Below are 16,087 nucleotides of genomic sequence, written 5' to 3' on the forward strand. Positions count from 1 at the left end.
CCATCCATCCATCCATCCATCCATCCATCCATCTATCTACCTACCTAACTATCTATCTCTCTATCCATCTATCTATCCATCCATCCATCCATCTATCCATCTATCTACCTACCTAACTATCTATCTATCTCTCTATCTATCCATCTATCCATCTATCCATCCATCCATCCATCCATCTATCTATCTATCTATCTACCTACCTAACTATCTATCTATCTATCTATCTATCTCTCTATCTATCCATCTATCCATCCATCCATCCATCCATCTATCCATCTATCCATCTATCTACCTACCTAACTATCTATCTATCTATCTATCTATCCATCCATCCATCTATCTATCTATATATCTATCTATCCATCCATCTATCCATCTATCTACCTACCTAACTATCTATCTCTCTATCTATCCATCTATCCATCCATCCCTCCATCCATCTATCTATCTATCTATCTACCTATCTATCCATCCATCCATCCATCATCCATCCATCCATCCATCCATCCATCTATCTCTCTCTATATCTACCTATCTATCTATCGATATATCTGAAAACAGAAAATTAGGCAGATTTACATCAATAACAGAATGATTCCTAAAATGTTAATACAATATTATATTCCAACCATCACCAGACAAAAGATGTGTTTATTTGCCATTGAAAATGTAAATATAGTGTGGTTCAAGCAGGTGCACCTATACAGTACCTAAAATAAAGGAATGGTAAACTCCTTGAGTTTGCTAAATCCCTGCTGTATTCAATTTGATAAGTTCAGTTCTGTTAGTATCACAATGTTTACCTTGATCTAACGACCGATACAAATCAATATATTTGAGGTAGGATCGGGCTTCAAGTTGCTCAGCTGTGATTTACATGTAGAGCTAAAACATCCAGATTCAGTTGCTAATGAGGTGCAGACACTGAGAGGTTACAACTCAAAACACAGCACTGCTTGTTGATGAGAAGAAATAAGACACCATAGTCTGCTGAGGTCTGGCTTCCTCTGGCTTTCTCACCAGACAAACTTATCATTGTTAAAACTGGCATTGGGAGGCCTGATCACAAGGTTTGACGTTTACAAAATGCTGACCTGGGAACAGCCATGTGTAACAGCCTCAAATGAGATGAGAACATGTTCAATCTAATCAAGAATACCCAGCAGAGGATCTCCTTCCTGTGTCTGGTCACCGCATCACAGATAATTCAATTATATCGACCGTCACGCATCTGTTTCTGTGCCACTGCAAGTTGCTCACAAACAACAGGGAGGAGGAGGAAGGAGGAAACCTGTTTGACCTTTAACACTCAGGAGGATCATTGTTGTATCAGCAACAGTTTCCTCACTACGCTGTCTCCTACTTAATATGCTTGTTGGCTATTTGCCAAATACTTATAGGAGTAAACATCACTAATGCCTGGATTATGTTCACTGGCAATGCTTTTTTCCATTTCCAATACTGATATGTTCTTATTTTTTATTGTTTGGTGGTTTAAACCAGGTTTTTGATCAAGGAAGAGGCGCTTTGGGGCAGTGCAACAAGTGTAAAGTGGTTTTGTCTTACAAGTTAGCAAACAGTTAAATATCTGTCTTTGTGATCTCTCTATCTGTAAAAACTGAAGGCAACGGGACAAGATTTTGGTACTGGAAGCATTCTGGTTTCTGCTTTTAGTCCCAGTATTACCAATGATATGTCAGCAGGTTTTGGATGTATGCAGGCAAACAATCTACTCTAATCTAAAGAAAGCCTCAACCAAAATACCACTTCGGGAACCCATTGACGATCCTTCAACTCTAGTTTGATTATCTCAAAATTGGCTTTGAATTTGCTTGTTGGGAAGCAATCCGGTGGTAGACGCCATCTTTCAATTCCAACTCCCTCCTACTTTTTCAATTTGATAATCTGATTGTACACTGGGCAATGCGTGGTAAAAGACCTGACCAAAGTTAAAAGGAAAGCAAGGCAACAAATATCTCTATTATCAAAGAAAATATTAAAACAGCCAAAACAATGCTCTGTGTCAACATAGTTCTGATTTCCACAAACTTCCATAGAAAGGAAAAACATGAAGATATGAAGAAGATGAGGAGGGTATCCGCTAGGTCTGCTCAATTAATCGTATTTTAATCGTAATTACGATTATGGCTTGAAACGATTACGAAAACAACGTCATCGAAATAAAACGATTTTTTTTAAATTTATTATTATTATTAATTTTTTTTATTTTAATTTTTTATTAATTCTTTTTTTTATTGGTTTTTCAGTTGAATTATACTTAAAATTCAGCGTAATCAACTGTTAAAAACGTACTGTTCACATTTTTTTTCTCCAATAAATTGATGTTTTCAAAGTAAATGGATAATCGTTTTTCATAATCGTGATATCAATTATTGACCCAAATAATCGAGATTATGATTTTTGCCATAATGGAGCAGCCCTAGTATCCGCTGAAAGTGATAAATATTGCCTTTTGTTTATTTGTCTTTGTATTGCTTTAAAGTCCACCCTCAACATATATTTTGTGAAGTTGCTATCCCTTCCGAGGAAAGTGTGTTTTCTCTGTCGGTGTTAACTACCCACTTATTCCCTTCCCTTTCTTCCTCCCGGATCCTTTTGTCTCTCCTCTCCATCATCGCGTCTTCCTTCTTAAATTCTCCTCACCACTTCCCCTGCTGCTTTTAATTCCTCCCACTTCTTTGTGTCTCATCCCTCTCTTGTTTAACTCTATCCTTCAATAACACCCTCCAATCTCTCTGTGCCATCTTCCCTCCTCTTCCTCCTCTAGCTGTTGGAATTGGCAGCAGGTCACATCCAGCCATGCCTCTCCAACTGTTCTGCTCTGTTTGGCTCACCTGACGTCTTTACAGCAACCCCACTGTCAAACGAACCCTTGCCATCTTCCTCCTCCTCCTCTTCCTCCTCCTCTTCCCAGAGCAATCAAACTCCTCACCAGCCACTGAGCCCATTCCTCACCGTCATTAGCCTAATTGTCACACTGCCTGGCTCCTTCCTTTACTGCCAAATGTGGGACTCCACCTGAATGCCAAATACCGAGCTGATCCCAAAGAGCTTCACCCCGCTGCGCCAGCTAGAGGCGAACGCTGAGCCCATTCAATACGTCCCAATTACACTAACAACCCCCGATTTCCCATCAGGGCTTCGGTCCAGATCAGTCCCACATCTCTTCCAATCACTGATCATTGCCGCTGAACATGGACCAAACAGGTTTAATATGAACACCTGTACACTCCCACCATCTGTTCTGACACCAGCTAACTGTTCTCTACCTTTTTAGCACAAAATGGGGCTCCTGGGAAGTGCACAACAAAAACTCGAAATCTTGCCAAGTATATTTGCCTAATATCGAGTCAGAATATGTCTTTACACCTGATATAAGACATAATAACTTCAGAAGTAACACTGCAGTGAGGTATCAGGTCTTGCTTTTAGACAATGCATTTGTACATACTTCTGATAATTGTGTATGTAACTGACTGTTTTGCACTCTGGTTAGACCCTCCTTAAATTTCGTTACACTGTGCTTGCATTTTTGTAATGACAATAAAGTAATCTAATCTAATCTAATCTTGTTAAAGGTCCCATGTCATGCTTTTCCAGTTTTTTTCCCAACAAGCCGTTTAGGACAGAGAGTGAATACACAGACTATACAGAGATGCTGTGAGAAACCAATGTGAGTTTGGAAAATTGCTCAATTTAAATCTATTCTAGTAGACCTCAACAATGGAACTATGATCAGTAGAAATGGCCATGACATGAGACCTTTAAGTTTGTACTGTATCATAATTTCATGTTTCATTTCAATATCATTATTATTTTTTTGTAAATGATTGTTTTACACGTTCGAAATAAATCAAATCAAACCTAAAACTCAACCAGTCGCTACAATTGCCATTGTATGCTAAACTGAATTAATGTATTTATGCATTTTGTGCTTTACAATGTCAGTGCCAGCAACCAAGGGCAACAGGAGAGGAGGAGAAGATGGGAGGGGTCGGCCATGACAGGTGGACGGATGACAGCGATGCAGTTACCTGTGTCTGAGAGCTTTTCCTGCACTTTGATCTGTGGCAGATGACTGACTTATCAACACACAGACAGGTGTTATCATCAAGAGGAGAAACAGGTGACAAATGACAGGTGGGGAGATGAGAGATGAGTGGGTTGGGGCGGAGCGGTTTGAAGAGGATGCAAGCAGGGAGTTAAAGTGAGGAGATGTTGGAATAAAGTGGAAGAAGTTTCAAGGGAGGGAGTCGATAAATGTCTGAACACACACTGATAAGTAGAAAGTCAGAAGTAGTGGGAAAGAGAGAGAGATGCTATACGCTCGGTGAACTGTGATGACTGGCGTAATGAGAGAGATGTTGTTCTGCCTAAAACATGAGCGAGAGCAGCGTGTAAACACGATGTTGGAGCTGCTGCTGCATCAACGAGGAAATAAATCACCAGGTGAAGCCAAGAGGCTGGTGAAGTGCAGGCCAGCGCCTCGCAGCAATTACAGGTGTTTTGTGTGTCTGTTATCATGCAAATCGGGCGTACACACTCCTCTCAATGAGGTGTGTGTGTGATTGTGTGTGTGTGTGTGTGTGTGTGTGTGTGTGTGTGTGTGTGTGATTGTGTGCAAAATAACATTGCAGTTTAAAATCCTCACTGAGATTCACCACCGTGCTGCCGTCCTCTGAAGCCTGAGGCACAGATCGACGCTTGTGAGCATCACAAAAAGCAACAAGCTGGACACACACACACACACACACACATACCCAGCCCTAGTTGCTATGGAAACAAGGCCCTCAAAAAGGCTCAAAGAGTTTTGAAGCATGTAAAAAAAATTGCACTGCGAGAGGCTCTGACTTGCAGGAAAAAATGTGAATTGGAAAGGTAAAACGTAAGCATTTTTTATTTTTTTTGATGCCATCAACAAGTCATGAATACGTTTATTGGATGTAAGGTACCCATCTGTGCATTCGCTACTTCAGCTTGTTTTCAGCGCACTGTAGATCGCTTGGTATGCAGCATGGCGTGGCGGCTTGGCCCACTTTGTACGTTCGAGCGGCATATAACACATTTGACTCGACAAAAGACATTAAAATAGATGTCTAATCCTTGACTAATTCGATCCAAATCCTTTTGTTCGTGTCCTGTCACATCGGAGAGGCATGTTCACACACACAGAGGAGAGAGGTATCTTATTCCAGGCTTTCAGACGGACCATTGTTATTTAGAGAGCCCACACCACCAGCCAAACCACCCACACACACACACACACACACTCGCCAATCATCCCCCTCCCACGCCGCCGCCCACCCTCCTTCCCACACCACAACACCCACACACATATGAGTGCATCCTGCAAAGATTGGACTGCTGACAGGATGGGAAAGCATCCAAAACAGCATCTAGACACGAAACTCTTCACTGAAACGCAGACTAATGAAATTCTTCTGTCAGTTCGCACCTTTTTGACGAACGGTGAGTCACAAAAGTGTTCAATGATTGGGGAAAGTCTCGACACACACTGATAGATCCTCAGCTCCTGTAAAGCCACCCGTCATGCTCTGCTTTTTTGACACTTGCCAGTCGCTGCCTCTTGGTGTTTTGCCAGCCTGTTCCCCTCTCGCTCCAGCAGGCAAACAAATTAGCGAAGGAGACTTGACCCCCGTTCAAAGAGAGGGCATCGCCGGGAAATTGGAATTCGAGACTCACGATTAGAAAGTCTACGAGCTCTTTCCAGACTGTCACCGATGCGCCGCTTCATCCTGCATGTGGTTACAGCCTGTAATTAACACGCTCAGGGGTGACAAGTAAGGCAAAGGTTGTGTAGATTCATTTTACCCACGGGTGCATGACACAGTGTGTGCATGTAAATTCGTTTTATCTTTGCATTTAAGGCTTTAAGGAGGCCCTAGTATGTTAATTTCCGGGTTCATATCAGTATGTAGTGTCTCTACTTTAAAGAGTCCTCTCCTGCTGATGTTCAGGTGTATATCAGTATGTAGTGTCTCTACTTTAAAGAGTCCTCTCCTGCTGATGTTCAGGTGTATTTCAGTATGTAGTGTCTCTACTTTAAAGAGTCCTCTACTGCTGATGTTCAGGTGTATATCAGTATAGTGTCTCTACTTTAAAGAGTCCTCTCCTGCTGATGTTCAGGTGTATATCAGTATGCAGTGTCTCTACTTTAAAGAGTCCTCTACTGCTGATGTTCAGGTGTATATCAGTATAGTGTCTCTACTTTAAAGAGTCCTCTCCTGCTGATGTTCAGGTGTATATCAGTATATAGTGTCTCTACTTTAAAGAGTCCTCTCCTGCTGATGTTCAGGTGTATATCAGTATGTAGTGTCTCTACTTTAAAGAGTCCTCTCCTGCTGATGTTCAGGTGTATATCAGTATGTAGTGGTCTCTACTTTAAAGAGTCCTCTCCTGCTGATGTTCAGGTGTATATCAGTATGTAGTGTCTCTACTTTAAAGAGTCCTCTCCTGCTGATGTTCAGGTGTATATCAGTATGTAGTGTCTCTACTTTAAAGAGTCCTCTCCTGCTGATGTTCAGATGTATATCAGTATGTAGTGTCTCTACTTTAAAGAGTCCTCTCCTGCTGATGTTCAGGTGTATATCAGTATGTAGTGTCTCTTCTTTAAAGAGTCCTCTCCTGCTGATGTTCAGGTGTATATCAGTATGTAGTGTCTCTACTTTAAAGAGTCCTCTCCTGCTGATGTTCAGGTGTATATCAGTATTTAGTGTCTCTACTGGGACATGTCTCCATGCTCTTTATTTTTCTCATACTGCCTGTGCTGCAGCACCTCTTTTCACCCTCTGTCTGAAACCCAAACAGACAGATAGATATTGAATCCATTTGTCTTTCGATTGGCACTAATGAACGAGCTATTAGGCCGAGAACACATTAGGCGCTGCATATGAGAGAGACAGAAGGAGAAGTAGAGCGAGAGCAATGATGGGTTACCTTTCCATTGGTCAATGGTCTTTAAAGGAGAATATTAGTCCCTAGGCGTCTCTTAAACAGCCCTCAGGGTTTCATTATCCGACTGCATCACTTAAACGCTTCCTTACACTCAGCATGACTCATCTCCACTATAGGAGAAGGAGGTGAGGAAGGGTCATGTCTGTTTATTGACCTGCACTAATGACAGTATTTAGTTGTTGTAGTATGAGCTGTTTACTGCAGTGGAAGCAGTGCTGGAGAAAGTATTCATATTCTTTACTTGAGTACTGTAAAGATACTCAGTTTGAAGTAAAAGTACTGCATCCAGAATGGAACTTCTAAAAGTATTTTAGTACGATTAGGAAAATATACTTAAAGTATCAAGAGTAAAAGTACTTATTGCAGAAAAAAACATAAAGCAAAAGCAGTAACTTCACATTTAAGAAGTGGGGACTGTGAAGTGTTTTAATACGAAAACTTGTCAAATGGTTTAACCTAAAGCAAATAATCATATTTTAAAAGTTTTCCTAAGTATTGTGTGTCAAAATCTGAATTCATAACAGTTACTAGTAAATAAATCTGTAAAATAAATGTAGTGGAGTACAACATTGGCTTCCAAAATGTAGTAGAAGTATGACATAATGATAATACTCGGGTAAAGTACAAGTAGCCTCAAATGTTTACTTAAAGGTCCCCTATTATACTGTTTTTCATCAACATATTATAGGTCTCAGATATATACAGAACATGTCTCTGATTGGCTGAAAAAAACAAACAGATCATTGCAGCATTACCCATAATCCCCTCTGTTTCAGCCCTGTTTCCAAAGTGCTGATACTCTGTCTGTTACTTTAGATGAAAATAAGGAGCCCCTCCCCACGCCCCTCTGAGAGAGATTTGGTTACTTGTGTTCTTTGTGCTCTAGGAGGATATTCAGGTGATAGGGGGGGGGGGGTTACCTTGGTTGCTGATTGGCTAATGGTTACACAAGCCAAAAAAACGTTATGACATCATCAAGTGGCCAAAATCTGATCAGCTCATTTTCAGACAGGTTTTTATAGAAATGGATCAAAAAGAGAGAGAATCTTTGTTCCTGAAACTTTCAGAATCTCTTTCCACAGAAGGGACACATGTTGATGTAGAAGAGACATGAAGAAGAGGGGACACATGTTGATGTAGAAGAGACATGAAGAAGAGGGGACACATGTTGATGTAGAAGAGACATGAGGAAGAGGGGACACATGTTGATGAAGAAGAGACATGAAGAAGAGGGGACACATGTTGATGTAGAAGAGACATGAGGAAGAGGGGACACATGTTGATGTAGAAGAGACATGAAGAAGAGGAGACACATGTTGATGTAGAAGAGACATGAAGAAGAGGGGACACATGTTGATGTAGAAGAGACATGGAGAAGAGGGGACACATGTTGATGGAGAAGAGACATGAAGAAGAGGGGACACATGTTGATGTAGAAGAGACATGGAGAAGAGGGGACACATGTTGATGGAGAAGAGACATGAAGAAGAGGAGACACATGTTGATGTAGAAGAGACATGAAGAAGAGGGGACACATGTTGATGTAGAAGAGACATGGAGAAGAGGGGACACATGTTGATGTAGAAGAGACATGAAGAAGAGGGGACACATGTTGATGAAGAAGAGACATGAAGAAGAGGGGACACATGTTGATGTAGGAGAGACATGAAGAAGAGGGGACACATGTTGATGTAGAAGAGACATGAAGAAGAGGGGACACATGTTGATGTAGAAGAGACATGAAGAAGAGGGGACACATGTTGATGTAGAAGAGACATGAAGAAGAGGGGACACATGTTGATGTAGAAGAGACATGAAGAAGAGGGGACACATGTTGATGTAGAAGAGACATGAAGAAGTGGATTTTGCATAATAGGTGACCTTTAAGTTCTTGAGTAAATGTACTTAGTTTCCACCACTGAGTAAAAGCAGACAGACGACATGTCCTGTCGGATCAGATGAGGCGTGCTGCTGCGGCTGTTTTATTCCCCGTTGACATTCAAGCACAGATTAACTGAGTTTCCCTCCTTAAAAATAGGCTCTCTCGCCTCCACCTGACACTGAAAGCTCCCTCTCCTTATCTCCGTCTGCTCCTCCCACCACCTGAGCGGCTAATTCAATAAACAAACCATTTGTTTCTGTTGTAATCAGTATCTATCTTCCTGATGGAATAGAGTCTGACTGCCGTGATTGTTTCAGAGAAGGGATTCATTTTGATGATATGCTTGGCAAATTGGAATTCGAATTAGGAAGCGCAAGCTCAAGGAAAACCCGTCACTTCCTACTTATTGCAAAGTAACAAGGATTATGTTGTCCAAAACAGCTTCAGTTAGAAAGTAAGATTAGGTTCAGGCCATCCAAAAACGTGGCTAAAAGTTTAGAGTGCTGTCTTGAACTGGAGAAAAGGCTAAGGACTTGCTTTCTACTCATTTATTAACCTTTTTTTATGGCATTATGTTATCAGATTGAATGCAAACACCATTTCTCCCTGAAAAGTACTTCAATTTTGGCCCAAACATCCACTTAATATCGACCGGTCGATCGCAAAGGTAGTGTGGGTAGATCGCATGCATTGAAAGAAAGAAAAAAAAATGTAAAGTTAGCCTATCATCCATCCTTACTATGGCATTTTGCCAATTGATTGACGTACAGGTAAGCCAGTCTGAGTTGTATTGTGCCATACGGGCTCATGCAGTTATGAGGGGGCCTCACCTCCTCATCTGAAGCGCAAATGCGGTACACTATTATGCGCTTATGCGGCGCAATTATTGTAAGCGCACCACAGTTTATCCGCCGTTTAGTCTACTAGCCCCCCCCCCCCCCGCGCTCGCGACATAGATTGGGCAGGGGCGGCCCTGTAGGTGGATCATTTGGCCTTGGTCATTTTAAAAGTAGCTCCCAAGCTGAAAAAGTGTGGACACCCCTGGTTTAGAAGATGTAGTTAACATTTAGCTTAGCTTAGCAGCAATACTGGAAACAAGGGGAAATGGCTAGCTCGGGTCCTTCTGACGGCATGTCATGTTTTGGGTAAAATAAGTACATGTTTTGTGCTCATCAACTTGAGTTAGCATACGTTAAGTGACTTAAAATAAGTCAACGTGTTGAGTTTTGTTTAACATGGGACATAAACTTTCCTACAACCTACACAGACTTTGATACTCTTTCACTACAGCTGCTGTTGCATTGTCTTGTATTCAGATCAACCATGTGAGTAGACCTCCTAAACGTACAAGTAGGTGTAGCAGGCCGATTCTAATTGATATCTAAGAGGCTGAAAACCAATGATAACGGCCATGGTCTGATCACTTATGAAATGAGTGAAGTGCAAAAGAAACAAGTTTGCAACAACTGACTTTGTTGGGTTTAAGCTAATCCAGTAATTCTCCCTCCTGTGATTCCTACAGTAACACATAATTGGGCTTTGATTAGATCCCCAAAAACACTCAGATTCTCTGTCCAAAATACTTGCCCTCGCTAACAATACACGAACACATGTGATGAGCTCCATTGTCGAAGCACGACATGATTTCGCAGCGTCTCTCACTTCCCTTTTGGCAATCTCTCCTCACTCAGCTATTACCACATGTAACATCATGGACGTGCCGCTCTCTCTCCGCCCTCCCTCCACTCCCCCTTTCTTCCCAAAAAAATGTCTCATCAAGGTCTGAGTCAATGTGAGCCTGTGAGAAATTAAATTCCCCTAATTAGGCCAGCAGATTTGCCTGCTTTATCCTCCTGCCTCCCAAACCTCCCCTCATCCAGACAAATCTCTAATTAATCACCGCATGCTGCTGTTGACTATACTTCAGAGGCTGGATGAATGGTGGAGGGATTCTCAAGCTTCCTCAATCTAGAAATAGGATTCTAAAAAAAGGCTATTATAATCAGAGCTCTCTTAGTGTATATGTGTGTGTGTATTTCTCTTCGGGGTTATTCAGTGCTTACATCAAAGGAAAGCCGCTCCAGGCTGTAATTGAGAATGATATAGTTCTGTGAATTGAAGGAAGACTTGCACATGTTATAAGGACTGTACCTTCCTGTCTGTGTGTTGTAAAAACAGACTTTAGGTGTCTGAAAATATAGTGTGTATTGACGGGTGCAGAGACAAAGGGTTCTGCAGATTTATTCAGCTAATTAAGGATCAGGGTCGCAGCCGACTTTAAAAATGCAGATTGCTAACAACTATGGCCTCAGTGTTTCACTCTGCGCCTCCAAATGAAACCACAAACACACAAACAAGCTCACGAGTTAGGATTTTCTAGACAGCAGTTTGGTTTTTAATCCCTTTGAATTGCTTGGCTGATTGCAGGTGAATTTAAGGTGAACTGTGAACCATTTGCTTTACCTGTGCAGCAAATCGGTTTTAGAAGTAGATGGGGATCACTGTGTGCAGTCAAGGGGTTTCTCGATTGTAGTAGAAATATATATTTACGTATTTTAATAAAGTATGGCACAGCTGTAAATTGGCTATTATTTAATGTATAGTAAGGTAATAAGGTGGGGTAGGTAATTTTGGAGAAACCAGCTCGAGATCGCTAGAATTTGAAAATAAACACCCGGAAAAATCTGTCACTTCCTCACAGAGCCCCTCCTCCAACACACACGAACGCGCACATGACCAATGAGGGCACGAGATAAGTTTGTGCCCAGATGGAAGGCTGACAGGCAGGTAGGCCATCCAGTTACTTTAGCCGGGCCGGCTCAGATGATTGGTGGTGCTTTTTACAGCGCCACGGCTTCCACTGATGACGTTTTTGTCAAAGCACTTAAGATATTCATTGCTATCGGGATGTTAAGAGCATTCCATGGAATATAACAACAAGTGTATCCCAAGCCGGTTTCTCAAACGTACCTACCCCACCTTTAACTCTTAAAAACTGCATTTTCATTTCTTTCTCACTTAAATATACAGTAGCTTGAATAAATATGAGGTTTTATTGTTTCTATTGCATTCAAATGTTACATAATGCATTATATTTAATTATGGTCCGCTCCACAGGATGGTTCACTTAACAACATTAAAGGTCTAAGAGCTTTTTCATTTTTAAATTATTGTATTGCTGCATTTCCATTAGTAGTCAATTTAGTCCATTTATTGAACATGTCAGAAACAAAAACATACAACAATAATATATATATATTTTCTTTTTTTTCCATTTTTTTTCTTACTCAAATTAATAATTATAACAAAGTACAACAACATTTTTTAAATAAAACAAAAAAACAACAATAATTCTCAAATAGTCTCTGTCATGTTCAACAGGGGCAAGAAGAAGCTTAAAAAAAACGTTTCTGGTCCTACCCCCTCTTACTTAACTAAAGTAAACCCTACCTATTTTAATGCATCGTGGAAGTACATTTAATTTCAATAAACTCCTCTATAGGCTCCCATATAAAGGAAGTCGTGTGGCACAGTGGATAGAGCCTTGGTGTTGGGATCAGGGGGGTCACAGGTTCAAACCCCACTGAAGTCAGCATGTCGTTGTGTCCCTGAGACACTTCACCCCAAATTGTAGCTGCGATGTGTGTGATATAGTAGGTGTAATGCATATGAATCACAATCTCCACCCCACACACACACACACAGTCTCCTGCTGTTTACCGTGGCTCTGCTAACGTCCCACTAAAGCTCAGTTAGAGAGCAATAGGGAATCCATCTCACACTCTCAGCTGGTCTGAAGCAATCAGGCTGATGGGATTCCTCTCGCTGCTGCTGCTGCTGCTGGCTTTACCTTTTCAATCTGTCTCTCTCTCCTCTTTAGATAAACACAGGAGCCCGGGGCCCCAGCTGCATCGCACTGAGGCTCCTCTCTAATGAGTAGCTGACAGGAGAGAGACTCCCTTCTTCTGATGGGAGACGAGCCCGGTGTACCTGCAGGAAGACATAGGGTTGAGAGAGAGAGAGAGTGTGTGTGTGTGTGTGTGTGTGTGTGTGTGTGTGTGTGTGTGTGTGTGTGTGTGTGTGTGTGTGTGTGTGTGTGTGTGTGTGTGTGTGTGTGTGTGTGTGTGTGTGTGTGCGTGCGCGTGCACGTGTGCGCGTGCGTGCGTGTGTGCGTAAAACTTTTACTTTAATTGAGAAAATGATCCAAAAATGTTCGTACTGTGTGTGGAGTGGTGAAATAATAACTAAGAACATTTACTCCAGTACTGTAAGTCTTACTTATAACTTTAAGTTTATTTGTACTTTATTGCATATTTCCATTTTCTGCCACTTTATAGCCTACTACGACTATACTCTTCTACATCTCAGAGTTAAATATTGTACTCTTTACTCGCATTATATTAGTATTTATAATAATAAGCAAAGTAGTATCCAAAACTGGCTCCAATTTGACAAATCACAAAGTTTTAAAACTCTCACACACTTTACAAGACTCATCCTGCACAATACGAACTGTTACCTATGAAACTTTAAGTACATTTTTATGATAAAAGGACCCAAAAATGTTAATTTCAGTCAGACAACTCACGTGTTTCTTAATATGTTTATTATAAGCAGCATATAGTGTGAGTTTGGCGTCTATAGGCTCGGGCCTCATCACTCCACAGATTTACAAAGAACATTGAGTGATGATTAGATAACTATCCCCCGAGCCTTGGGGCGGAAGCTAGCTGGGGTGGAAGCTGGGGTGGTGCTGGGGCGGAAGCTGAAGCGGAAGCTAGCTGGGGTGGAAGCTGGGGCCGAAGCTGGGACTGAAGTTAGCTTGGAAGCTAGTTGGGGTGGAAGCTGGGGGTGGAAGTTAGCTTGGAAGCTAGCTAGGGTGGAAGTTAGCTTGGAAGCTAGCTGGGGTGGAAGCTGGGACGGAAGTTAGCTTGGAAGCTAGCTGGGGTGGAAGTTAGCTTGGAAGCTAGCTGGGTTGCAAGCTGGGGTGGAAGCTGGGACGGAAGTTAGCTTGGAAGCTAGCTGGGGTGGAAGTTAGCTTGGAAGCTAGCTGGGGTGGAAGCTAGCTTGGAAGCTAGCTGGGGTGGAAGCTGGGGCCGAAGCTGGGACGGAAGTTAGTTTGGAAGCTAGCTGGGGTGGAAGCTAGCTTGGAAGCTAGCTGGGGTGGAAGTTAGCTTGGAAGCTAGCTGGGGTGGAAGCTAGCTTGGAAGCTAGCTGGGGTGGAAGCTGGGGCCGAAGCTGGGACGGAAGTTAGTTTGGAAGCTAGCTGGGGTGGAAGTTAGCTTGGAAGCTAGCTGGGGTGGAAGCTGGGGCGGAAGCTGGGGCCGAAGCTGGGACGGAAGTTAGTTTGGAAGCTAGCTGGGGTGGAAGTTAGCTTGGAAGCTAGCTGGGGTGGAAGCTGGGGCGGAAGCTGGGGCCGAAGCTGGGACGGAAGTTAGCTTGGAAGCTAGCTGGGGTGGAAGCTAGCTTGGAAGCTAGCTGGGGTGGAAGCTGAGGCCGAAGCTGGGGCGGAAGCTGGGACGGAAGTTAGCTTGGAAGCTAGCTGGGTTGCAAGCTGGGGTGGAAGCTGGGGTGCAAGCTGGGGTGCAAGCAGCAGCAACATGAAACACAGCAGCAGGAACATGAACGTAGCAATAGCAAGTAAACACAGCAGTGGCAGCATAGCGAGGCAGAGGCAGGAAGACCTGGCAGCTTAAATAGAGCGGCAAGTTTAGGAGAATGTGTGTGGTTGGTTGTAAGAGGGACGAGGTGCGTCACGTGTTAATCTATCATTGGTGCTCGAGTTGACTGCCTGAACTAGCTCGCAGGCTTCGCCCCATATGTGTGTGAAGTGGTGGAAAAATACCTAAGAACATTAACTTTTGAATGTACAAGTTTAAAATTGTCTTAGTTTATTGTGTATTTCCCTTCTTCGAACACTTTATAATACTACTCCAATATATCTCAGTGATAGATATTGTAATCTTTACTACATTTTTTTTTAAACTTCTTAATAGTGGCTTTTTATCTTAATAACACAGATAAATAGATATCAGAACTTCCACTATATTTTAAAGAGAAATATTGGACTTTTCACTTCTCTACATTTGATATACTAACATATGCTCCACTCCGTATATCCTCGGTAGTAACAACGTATACAACATTTTCTCCACAAATTACAACATATAAAAACTGTAATATGTATTTGTTTTTTGAAAGAATGTTATAAAACAAAACCTTTACATTGCCATTCTGTACAATAAGTTATTTTTCTGTTAAAAATATAAGTTAAAAAATGATCTACCATCACAGATTGTGTGTGCAGTATAAACAACATCATTGTTTGGATAGACCTACTCCTGCTCCTTCATATAGAGCGGATGCATTACTTCTATAATGCACTGTTGACTTTAACACACACACACACACGATTGACTTCACACACACAGTTTCTCCCAGCAGTGCGACCACATCTGTTAGAGGTTAATGTAATTCCTATGAGTGTCGGGGAAGGAATGAAACAACGATGCATCTGCACAGCAGGGCCCGATACACACAGACACAAAACACACAAATGTACACACACACACACGAGCACACAGAACTTCAAATATATGGAAATTGTTTTTTCCCAAAGGAGCATCTCAGTTGGCCTTTCAGCTGTCTGACCACGATGTTACTGTGCCTTGTAGATCATTCATGTGTGTGTGTGTAATGATGTGTGTGTGTGTTTTACTCATCTATGAAAGTCCTAACGAGCATGTGAGCAAGTCATGAGCCTATGTGTGTATATTGTATATTGTGTTCTGTGTGTGTTTTTCTGTTTGTGTTTACTTTGTTTGAGACATAAATCACACTTACATTGTGGGGACTCATCCTTTTGGTGACAACATGCAAGGCTTCCTAATAACTCTGTGCATGTCTGTGTGTTGTGAAGTGTGTTTTTTTTACTCATATTGTGGGGACTCACCTTCCTTTTGGATGCAAGTTATCATAACGCGTGTGTGTGTTTACTTTGTTGTGTGTTTGTGTTACTGACATTGTGGGACATACATATGTTTAAATACATTGTGGGGACTCGCCTTCTTTTTGGTGTGTTTGCGCGTATGTGTTTCAGTGGCAAAGTCACTCTTGAATATACTGTATATGTAACGTCTGCAAATACAGAGTAGGCCCACATTTGTTTAACCATTCCTATTAACATGTCCCATGATAAAGCGTGTAGTA

Source organism: Gymnodraco acuticeps, unplaced genomic scaffold (genome assembly GCF_902827175.1).
Source record: "Gymnodraco acuticeps unplaced genomic scaffold, fGymAcu1.1, whole genome shotgun sequence".
In the NCBI taxonomy this organism is placed as follows: domain Eukaryota; kingdom Metazoa; phylum Chordata; class Actinopteri; order Perciformes; family Bathydraconidae; genus Gymnodraco; species Gymnodraco acuticeps.